The sequence below is a fragment of the Apostichopus japonicus genome, chromosome 9, assembly GCF_037975245.1.
Source record: "Apostichopus japonicus isolate 1M-3 chromosome 9, ASM3797524v1, whole genome shotgun sequence".
Classification (NCBI taxonomy): domain Eukaryota; kingdom Metazoa; phylum Echinodermata; class Holothuroidea; order Aspidochirotida; family Stichopodidae; genus Apostichopus; species Apostichopus japonicus.
The window spans coordinates 33,578,771-33,590,811 of record NC_092569.1 but is presented as its reverse complement, the minus strand read 5'-3'; the positions used below and the strand labels follow the sequence as shown (position 1 = coordinate 33,590,811).

The window sequence follows — 12,041 nt, the reverse complement described above, 5'->3', positions numbered from 1 at the left end:
AACATTTTTGGTTATTTTTATGTGTGCGCATGCACATATTAAATTTATTTTCACTCATTGGGAGCAAAACAGAATCATGGTACCCCCTCCAATAACTAGGAATGGCGTGAATAATCCCAAAGTACGAAGTGAAAGGAAAATTTCTAATATATATTTTCGCTTGAAACGTGTTATATGGAATTACCGAGCCATCATTTTTAATGAAATCTTTCACATGAATTGCTCTGTGATTTAAAAGATTATATTGGGAAACTACTTTATTGTTAACCAATATATGATTGTTGTTTAAAATGATTTCATTACCATATATACTGTCTGGATGATAAATATTAAACTCAGCCCAAGCCTCACACACTTCTCTGCAAAAAATATTAGAAATACAAGAAACTGCCTCGTTATTGAAATTACATTTAAAGAGAAAAGCACCACCGAACTGTTTTAGGTACAAATCAAAAACTATTTTCCAGTTTCCTCTCTCTAAAAATACCGTTTTACCCAGCTACAGTTAAGACTTTTAATAAAAGATTCAATATCTGTCATATCAAAGCCACCATTAACTTTCTTATTAACAAGGGTGCTCCGTTTAATCTTATAAGGTTTATTGTTCCAAATAAAATTATACAACATTTTATTAACCTCTTTAATGAAACTAAGAGGAGGATTTGGTAGAACACTAAAAAGAAAAACAAGTTGCGAAATGGCCAAACTCTTAATTATAGTTATTTTACCAGTTGGTGTTAAGTCACGTTTTGACCACATCCCAAGTAATTGTTTGAGCCTGGATAATTTGGGAAGATAATTCAATGAAAAGAAATCTTCATTCTTTGTAGTAAATGTGACACCAAGATATTTCACGGACAAGATGCATTTGAAACCTGTTCAATGAAACAAAAAAATTGTCCGTAAATCATATAACTGAAATAGTAATTTTACTGTACACCCCAAGCTTAATTGTATGCGTAATGAATCTGGTAATGACCAAATCATCAAACATACATGTTTATATCATACCTACCCAAGAAAAAATATGAAAGAGAAAAGTAACAAACAAACACTTAGGCAGATTTCAATAATAACATATTGTTAACCCACAATGATTTAAACCCAGATAAGGATGAGATATTCTTTCATACTCTTCTTCAACATATCCATAAACCGTGGTACCTTTCAAGAACATTGTGAGGATAATTTTGTGTTGCCAAACTGCTTGCCCAACAACTTGAGCTCACATGTCAATGTACAATTTACTATGTAAACTTCCTGTCTTAGTGAACTGATTGGTTTCATATTGCTAAAAGATGTCCAGTCTTTTGATCAAAGTTTGATGTACACTCATTATTTACCTACTGTGTAAACTTCCTGTTTATGTGAGCAGTTGGTTTCATGAGTGAGAATTGAGATGCTAGCTTACTCCATGACATAAGCCCACCATTGTGAAAAATTCCTGTTTACATGAATAGCTTGATTTCATTTTACCATTAATGCTAGCTTACTCTCCACAAGAGATAGTTTCGGCCACCAAATTTAATAGATATTATAATTTTTGAACACTAAACATCAGATCATTCACAAGAAGCTGAACAAAAACAAGCATAGTACTGACTTTACATAAAAAATATGATAACTTAGCACAGCATCATAAAGTACAGTATGAGCATCAGGCCTACACAAAGAAAACTGGTACTTTCTTACCTCCAGGCATGGCTATATAAAGGTTTATATAGGTGTAGCTATATGTACTAATATGGTCCCTCAACTTGTGAGGCTAATTTACCTAATTTCTTGCATAGCAGTTGGGTTCCTTCAAAAATCCCAAACACAGAAATGTACACATGATTGCTGGAATATTGGACAGACAGTCAGTAGATAACAGTATAACACCCTGTTGCTCAAATGAACCATTAAAACTTGATTGCATATATGCAGGCTGTGGCTGACCTTAGAAAAACCTAAGGTCTAGTTGCATACGCAGCGGTGTGAAAACATGTGAATCAGTTAGGAGTGATTCTAAAGTATTTATGTAGATGCATTATTTTTATAGAAAAATTTGCAGGTCCAAGTGGTTGTACTTGTACAGCACAGTAGGCCTTCCTCACTGGTGCATATTACAAAATTAGGGAATACAGTTACTATGAACACTAAGTTCAGATACTTATTACTAATACTATAGGCCTTAGTCCTATGTTACATGCCTAGTTAATTATGACTGAGCATAGGTGAGGCTTCATACTTAATACTTTTCTTTCAAATGCTCATTCACAAGAATTATCCTTCAAACAAGGACAGCTGATAACAATTTAGAACCTGGAGGGGGTGGGGATGAATAGATCACCTACATGTAGGCCTTGTGGTTAGAAAATATATTTCCATCAATTTGTTGAGGCAAAAACAATTTCCTTTTTGGTGATGAGAAGGCCCAGCTTTCCATGGCATAAATATGAGGAGTGAAACTAAAGACCCCAGTCCCTGTCAGTCTTCTTTAGGAAGGATATTTTAATTTTTAACCGTATACAATACAAAGTGGCTATTCTTATGACTAGTCGTAAGAATAATTTCGGACTATTCATGTGCAGTTGCTATTTTTAGGACCAGGAGTACTATTTTTAGGACGAGGAGTAACAATATTTTCCGGTTAGGGTTAGGATTGAGGTTTAGGGTTATGTTAAGGGTTAGGGTTACCCCTACTACATGCGCAGTTGCTTTATTTACTTTACTGCGCTTGAATTCGCCTTTGTCTTAAGAATAGTTTATAAATAATTGTTACACTAGTCATAAGAATAGCCACGTCCTATACAGTATCTTCATGACAAGCATTCACAAACAGTGATGATAATGACTCTGTAATACAACTTACTGCTATTTTGTGCTAGGATAAGTATGATAAGGTTAGCATACGCTAGGTCCATTGGAAAAATAATGAATGATAGGCCTAGTTACAAAGCCTAGGCTCATCAAATCATGTATGTTACAAATACAATAGCATAGACACTGCGAAGTTCGAACACCTAAGCCTTAAAATACCCCAAAAACTATCTTCATTTTATTGACAAATATGTACGTATATACTTTTGCACGGGTCATTTTGGAGAGGAAATAACTGTAGCTTCCTAGTTTTTAGTTACTTTGGCTTTTGCTTGTAGGTTATCATGGTGAAATCGTGTATTTTTTAGGGGTGTCCGAACTTCGCAGTATTCTGTACTTAGCAATACTGACAGTTACCTAGGACAATACCCTGTAGTAGTACTACTATGTACTAGTATTAACCTATACAGTTTTAGCCTAGCTAAGCAAATCATTACCTTTTTGTGTGATCCTAGAGCAAATGTTCTGCGAAATCTGCGTTGCTAACAGAAGTCAAATCATGGACATGTTTGTAGAGTTCTTTCTCCATTTGCCAGTTTACGTAAGAACGTAGAAGATAGATCTTCGTGGCATCTCTTCGTCGCTGTTGTTCCTTTGCACTGCTGTTTTTGTAAGGTCCATGCAACAAAGGCCTTCCTCCACTTGAACCTACGCTCGTTCCAGGATAAGGCCGTTTTCTTTCGCCCGGTCCTCCTTGCCCTCATCCCTTTTCCAGGAATGTCACTATACTCTAGTCTAATCGAATGTATTTGTACGAAAATCGTACAGTATTCTTTACTCAAAAGGCACACAAACAACAAGCTATCGCGTACGAAAATCCTTTGCGGTAAACAGTACAGTAATCTGAAATGCTGTGTTATAACATTGTGTGCATGGGTACGGGCTTGTTACGAATACGCTTGCCTGTGCTATTCACTGATCTAAATTTGCCACCGAGGTCACGTGAGTTTTTGGGGTCCCAGTAAACCTCGCTGAAAAAAAGTCTTCGGGCGATATCGCCTTTAACATTAAAACCATACACATGAAAATACCAGGGAACCCTTGAAACCATAGCACCCAATGCAAAAAGAATGATTTGCTGAAATTAACTTTTAAACCCGAAGCGGCAGAGAAATTATTAAGAATGTTTACAACCTCTACATGAGAAGCCCGTGAACCATCTAAAAATAAACAGTATCATCGGCATATTGTGAAATTCTAATTTCAGAGTTATTAATAGATATACCCTTGATACGACAGCTTGTTTTAACCATGAATGTGAGAAATTCTGAACATAAGATAAAGAGGTAAGGACGGAGTGGACAACCCTGTCTTACACCTCGAGAAATACTAAAATACTGAGAGAGATGACCATTGTTAATAACACAAGATGTGACGTTCCCATAATAAGTTCTAACCCACCTAATAAAATTTGGACCAAAATTGAAGAATTTTAAACTTTGATAAAGAAACTCCCAGTCCAAACAATCAAAAGCCTTTTTAAAATCTAGAAACAGAAGAGTACCTGAAATATTTTTGGAATTACAATGATCAATGAGGTCTAAAACTAGTCTAATGTTCTCACCGATGAAACGTCCTTTTAAGAATCCAGTTTGCTCATCACTAATAATGTAATTTAAAACTCGCTTAATACGGGTTGCCAAGCATTTGGCTCCAATCTTGTAGTCAGTATTTAAAATTGCTATATGATAAGATGTCCTCCAATTTTTCAAATATTGTAAATCTTTTGAAGGCTTTGGAATCAAAGAGATTATTGCCCTGCCCTGTGAATCGGCTAAGTGTGTACAACTGAAAGCAAAATTAGGAGAATTAACTACAAAGTTACCTAGAATATCCCAAAACTGTACATAAAATTCAACTGATAATCCATCAGAACCGGGGGTTTTATTCTTATGCATGGACCCAATAGCCTCTTTACATTCATTGATGGAAAAAAGACCCTCGCACAAATAACTCTGATCATCGGTAAGACTCTTGTGATTAGTACAAACATCATCAAAAAACGAGACAGGGGAAATATTAGGACACTTAGTATAAAGTTTACGATAAAAACTAACAGCTTCACTTAAAATATCCTGACAATTTGACACAATATGGCCATCTTCATTGCGAAGCTGTAATATGTTATTATTTACCTTGTTGTAACGTTCAAGATTAAGAAAATACTGTGAATTTTTCTCACCATATTCACACCATCTAGCCCTAGAGCGAATAACCATGCCCTGAAATTTATAATCGTATAACATATCTAAATTGTTTCGCAGATCTGCTAAAGTGCTATTTAAACATTCAGATGGGCACATAGTGATTAAACTTTCCAACCTGGCAATCTCATTTACTAGATAGTATTCATACCTGTTACGCTCTTTCGCACGAATGGAAGAATAACGCATACTAAAAGAACGGATGTTCACCTTAACAGCTTCCCAGAGAAGGGAATCATACAAATAGGAATCACACGAAGCAGTTCTGTTAATAATATCAATAATAGAATCAGAATAGCACAATTCTTCTAAGAGTGAAAAATTTAACTTCCAGTAGCCACGGCCCCTTGGCTCAATCTTACAATTAATATTGAGAGTAACGCCAGAATGGTCGGACCTAAATATAGAAACAATGTCAGCTGCACTCACAGTTTGAACAATGTGTCTAGAACACCAAAAGAAATCAAGTCGACAGTGAATAGAATTATCAGAAGAATGCCAGCGACATACATAGTAGTGAAATACGATGATAGTTCATTAGAAACCAGGCAATCTGGTACGGGTATCAAGTGGGGTAACGATGATGACTTCTTTACAACAGTTAGTGTCTGAAAGACTGTGGCAAAGATAGCTACTTACCATGAAGGCAACCTTTTGCAAAGCTACTTGTTGTATTGTTGATTGTATGTGATTGGATGACGACTCTCCATATTGGTAAACGCAAGACTAAATGAACAAGAATTGATCGTTATTACATTAACCTCATTTATAGACATAAAACTATTTATCCTGGTATTGAAAGGAATGGGAGAAAATGCAAGCACTGATAGGTAAGACTGGAAAGGAAGGCTTAAAAAGACGAGTCATGGAAACTGACCCAAATAAAGTACGTCCTGGGACAGCTACCAAAGTGAAAGGCCTTTGTCTACCTTTGACTTGGAACAAGTCCGTGATGTTAGTGCTGGGGCTGCTATATTCTTTGCATGGGTGAGTTTCGTGTCCTGCATTGTTGTGTAATAGCAATTTGCCTCACATCAAGTTTATTCCAAGGCATAGATTCATTACAATGTAGCTATTTTGCTTAAACTTTCAAACGTCAGTCCATACATTTGTGTTCAACATAAAGTAATTTCAGTCCCCCACCTTCTGCATTCCCTCTCTCCAAATTAGTATTATTTCAATACTCATATCCATCATTGGCGACCTTACTGATCAGGTCCAGGCTGTCCAGCTTTTGTAAAAATCATGAATTAAATTATGTCTTCCAAATCTTAATGACATGACAGACTGTGGTCATAGAAATTGCTGAATGAATATGAAATTAATTTTCATGTGTCTAGTAATACAGCTTTTAACAGCATAGTTCTTCTGGCAGAAGCCAGCAGACAGTAATGCCAATGCTCGGAACAAACGTGGCTACATTTTATTCCAGACGTTTGGGATTTTAAAGTTTGTGTGAACTCATAGACCAGTAGCATATCTGTTACAAATGACTGTATTCTGAAACGCTGAGTTGATTGTTTGTAATTCCAGAATGCACCACTATATACTACAAGGAAATGGCGAGTAAATATAAGAAACCCTTAGGATATTCTTTGTCATGAAATTTACGTTATTTGGCTGGAAGTTTATCTGGAGAAACTCATCATTCCAGTCGGCAGACTTGAGATGTTAATTTTTCATAATAATACAGTGGAATGAACAGTACAAAACATTACTGGTGTAAAGTGTTAGAGACAGTGTCAAAGGGCAAATAATTGTAAGTTAGGGTGGTTTTGTGAGGCACATGGGTGGGGTTAGATTGGGGTGGGTTGAGGGGGGGCAGCTACTGTTAAGTTTGAAGCTACCATTATTATACGTTATAAATGGGGTGAGTGTAAGCTTAATGCCAAAGGAAGATGCTTCATTAGTCTACTGGAATAACCCATTGACTGGCAGGCAAATCAACTGTTTGCGGTTTGTTAGTCTAATGGGTTACAAAATCCACATCATGTAAAATACATGTAAAATGTAATCATCTTTCAGATAGTAATCATATAAATATTCCATTTTATCATAAAACAGTCTTCAGCAACGGAAGAAGATGTCCTGGAGCGTGAGAGGCAAAGGGCTTGAGGAATCACTCCAACTGAGTTAAAAGGAGGACATAAAAAAATTAAGACAGAAATAACTTCTGGATCTCTAACCATTACCATCTGAGTCAAAGCAGCTCACACTAGTAAGTTGGTTAGCTACAGAATATTTCTGGTATGCATTATTGGTCACCTTGATATTCAAAGATATTTCTTTCAATCTTAAAGGATCATAGTAATCTAGCGAACACGCCAGGTGAATTTGTTTGAAGACGGAGCTGGATGATTGATTTATTCAAAGTTCTGCTTGTGCAGTTTCAGTGAATGAAAACATGTTTAATAGGTCTTGATATGAAGGTGTTGCCGCAATTGAAAGGCCTGCCTTGTGAAATATGTCAACATCTCTGGTATATCTTAATTTGTTGTTGCAATTAATCGTGTTTGCAGTTAGTTTCCAGTCAGAATATGCAATTTTAATCGAATCCATTAAACAAAAAGCTTTGGGTGTGTCTCAGTCTCGCTATCACAAAGTAAGGGTTTCAGAAAGTTTCAGAACTCCACGAGAGCAGAAACACAAGTAAAGGGAACATCACCGTAAAAAAGCACCTGATAGATTCAATATTCCATATTCTAGTTTCAAATGTAAAAGATTGCGAAAACTTTTACAGTCACGTTAAAATATATACATTCGTACAATGCACATGTAAGTGTGCGTCGTTTCATGTCGTTGGTTCTGCTAAAGTGAACTAAGTCACGCCTGGGGCCTATTGTATAGCAGTGTACAACTTCTCTAGTGTAAAATGATCTTTTTTCCTTGCACCTTATGGTAGGCAATCAGTCTCAAATAGTGGGGAATCGACTTATACCGATTTAAATCGACATAGGATTAAACTATGAATATCTGTGGCTTAGAATACTAACGAATAGGATTAATCTATAGATATCTGTGGCTTAGAATACTTATTAATATGATTAATCTATGAATATCTGCGGCTTATAATATTTACGAATAGGATTAAACTATGAATATCTGTGGCTTAGAATACTAACGAATAGGATTAAACTATAGATATCTGTGGCTTAGAATACTTACTAATATGATTAATCTATGAATATCTGTGGCTTATAATACTTACGAATAGGATTAAACTATGAATATCTGTGGCTTAGAATACTAACGAATAGGATAAAACTATGAATATATGTGGCTTAGAATACTTAGGAATAGGACTGAAATATGAATATCTGTGGCTTAGAATACTTACGAATAAGATTAAACTATGGATATCTGTGGCTTAGAATACTTACGAATAGGATTAAAAAACAAAACAGCTGTATATATGAATATATGTGGACTGCAACACTAACATAACAGCTGTATCTATGAATATCTGTGGCCCACAACACTAACAAAACGGCAATATCTATGAATATATGTGGCCTGCAACACTAACATAATAGATGTATCATGAATATATGTGGCCTCCAACACTACTAAAACATATGTGTCTATGAATATATGTGGCCTACAACACAAACAAAACAGCTGTACCTTTTAATATATGTGGCCTACAAGACTAACATATAATAAATGTAGGCCCCTATCTATGAATATAGGTGGCCTACAACATTAACATAACAGTTGTATATATGAATATGTGTGGCCTACAACATTAACATAACAGTTGTATTTGTGAATATCTGTGGCCTCCCAACACTTACATAATATATGTATCTATGAATATATTTGGCCTCCAACACTTACATAACAGATGCATCTATGGATATCTGTGTCCTACAACATTAACATAACAGCTGTATCTATGAATATATGTGGCCTACAACACTAATATAACATATGTATCTATGAATATATGTGGCCTCCAACACTAACATAATAGATGTATCTATGGATATCTGTGTCCTACAACACTAACATAACAGCTGTATCTATGAATATATGTGGCCTCCAACACTAATATAACAGCTGTATCTATGAATACATGTGGCCTACAACACTAACATAGTATATGTATCTATGAATATATGTGGCCTAAAACACTATCATAATAGATGTATCTATGGATATCTGTGTCCTACAACATTAACATAACAGCTGTATCTATGAATATCTGTGGCCTCCCAACACTAACATAACAGCTGTAACTATGGATATCTGTGGCCTACAGCACTAATATAACAGCTGTATCTATGAATACATGTGGCCTACAACACTAACATAATAGATGCATCTATGAATATCTGTGGCCCTCAACACTAACATAACATATGTATCTATGAATATATGTGGCCTAAAACACTAACATAGTAGATGTATCTATGGATATCTGTGTCCTACAACACTAATATAACAGCTGTATCTATGAGTACATGTGGCCTATAACACTAACGTAATAGATGCATCTATGAACATCTGTGGCCTCCAACACTAACATAACATATGTATCTATGAATATATGTGGCCTAAAACACTTACATAATAGATGTATCTATGAATACATTTGGCCTACAACACTAACAATAGAGCTTTCATAAGCCTACATTTTAACATAAATACAAACAACTTGTGACAAGCGTAAAGCAATATTGTGACAATTCGATAACTTACCGTACTGTATACTGACATCACCGAAAAAGTGCACATAGCAAATTGAACTTGACGCGGTTTTATTTTCAGGTATGGAATTGCCGTACGGTATAGTGCGTTTTTACATATAAAAACAGTGGCTATTTTATCTCTTTCGTGGTCTTCCGTTCGCAATTATTTTGCACAATTGCATAAGTTATATCTAAGTCATACTTTTTTTTCGGGAAGGGAAGATAAGGTTGTAGTGACCGAGCAGTAACAGAACAAACTAAAACACATGCAACCAACAAAGAATGACACAAGACAGACAGTTGACAGCTTGGATGCTGGAGGAGCTCTGGTTTGTATTATCCTCTTGTAACATCATCTCCAACATACATAACAAATTAACACTCACATAAACCAACACCCTAGTATAATACAATCCTAATGGTAGGTGGAAGACCACTGACCACTCCCACTAGGTCATTCCATCTCTCACAAACATCTACACCTGTATAACATGTGATATCACACCAGAGTGTGTGCACCTGGGTACTCTCCAATTGACCTGGCTATAACAACTTCCAAACATAACGAACTTACAGTGTAAACAATAGACAAAATACCAACAATGCCATAGATGGCTATCCTCAGTGGACTAGACCAAACAGTGACCAGAATAGTCTAATAAATGCCAGCAAATACAAAAGACTGGCCAAGGATAGGATAAATAAGCTAGGACCCTACAAGGTGTGGTGGAATGTCAAGGTAATGTATGTGGTTGGAAAAGTAAAACCAAACGGGTTGATGTCTAGAACATTTCTTTTAAATATTTCCTAACGAGGCACGGTGTGAATAATTGGGTGAAACGCTTGTATACTCAAGCGACATACTTTCATGAAAGCAAAATCATGTACTGTTTCGCTTAATTAGATATTTCAAAACAAAAGTTATTACTGAACTTTAAATGCAAGTGTCATGTCATAGTAGCGCCTTCAGCTACATAGTAGTGTACTCCCCCAAAATTCTTTACAAACGTGCGCTTGCTGTAAAAACAAAACTTAAAAGTGGTGTACAGCAAAATCGTAAATTTGTTCTTTTCGCCATTAGCTACGAAGCAAAAGAAAGAATGGATACTTTCGTAGTCTTCAAATGAAGAACGTGGAGAGAACGTAGAAGCATGCGCTAAATATTGTTCTCTCTTAAAAAGGAGAATGAAATGTCAGATTTCTTTTAATCGCTGGTTAAAGTTGATCCACGTATCCGCGAGATAAGTTATGGAGATTTGTAATGAAAATGGAATTAAGTAATTAAGCAAGTTTTGTATCGATAACATTTGTTTAATTTCCCATTTGTAATTAGATACTTAAAAATTGTTTAGATAAGTCCGAGTTTTAAGTACACTTTTTTTTATCGATAGATTAAATGGCTTATCTTGAATATGCGTATAGTTAGTTTGGAATAACATATAATTATTGATAATTACGTTGGGATTTGTAATTTATTACGCTTTGTTTGGTACCTGTTGAATAAATGGTTTCAATGGGTCTCTATGTACGTCAATGAAATTGTTTGAGTGCAACTTTTTGCAGTGTTAGTAAGACAGTCCGGAACATTAGTATAGAAAAGTGTTCTCACGGTTTTCTTCTTCATCTGTTCCCTTCCTCCCCCTCGGTCCCCTTACTGTTCTTAGATACTTACCACGGACCGGCAAAGTAAGACATCAGGCGATCACCACGATGGAAAAATATACTCTAACACAACTTAGATTGGAAAAAAGATATCCCTTGAAAGTATCCAGGGCAAGGGAATTCAAAATGGCGCCGTTTGATTGTTTGTGTTCCATACGGCGTATAGGCAGAGAGCCTCCTTATCCGGGGCAGTGGTTTGCCAAACGCAGTTCATTGATAAACGCATGTTCCTTTTTGAATCCAATCAATCCGAGAACGCAAGAAAATCCCGTATTTAGTTCCAAACATCCTGAGTTTAGTTCCGAAATCCTGAATTTAGTTCCGATAGTCCTGTTTTTAGTTTCCTGAATTTAGTTCCAAAAATCCTGAATTTCGTTCCGAAAATCCTGTATTTAGTTACAAAATTCCTTAATTTAGTTAAGAAAATTTTGAATTTAGTTCCCAACTCCGTATAATATTACGAGTTGGAATTGTTCGCATTGACTTCTACCGGACTCAACTCGCCAGCAGCTAATTGTACATGTGGAATAAACGCGAGTTTTTCCGGTTATATTATCTGTCAATGATAAGATATATAACATTGCAGTAACTGAAACCACGATAAGGATCATTTGTCCGTAAA

General features: G+C 35.8%; 1 protein-coding gene across 1 annotated transcript in view; it reads right to left on the bottom strand.

Moving 5' to 3' along the window:
• The window catches only part of LOC139973187 (uncharacterized), a 207,771-nt gene that overhangs the window by 175,511 nt on the left and 20,219 nt on the right, over positions 1-12,041 (bottom strand). The window lies entirely within an intron of this gene.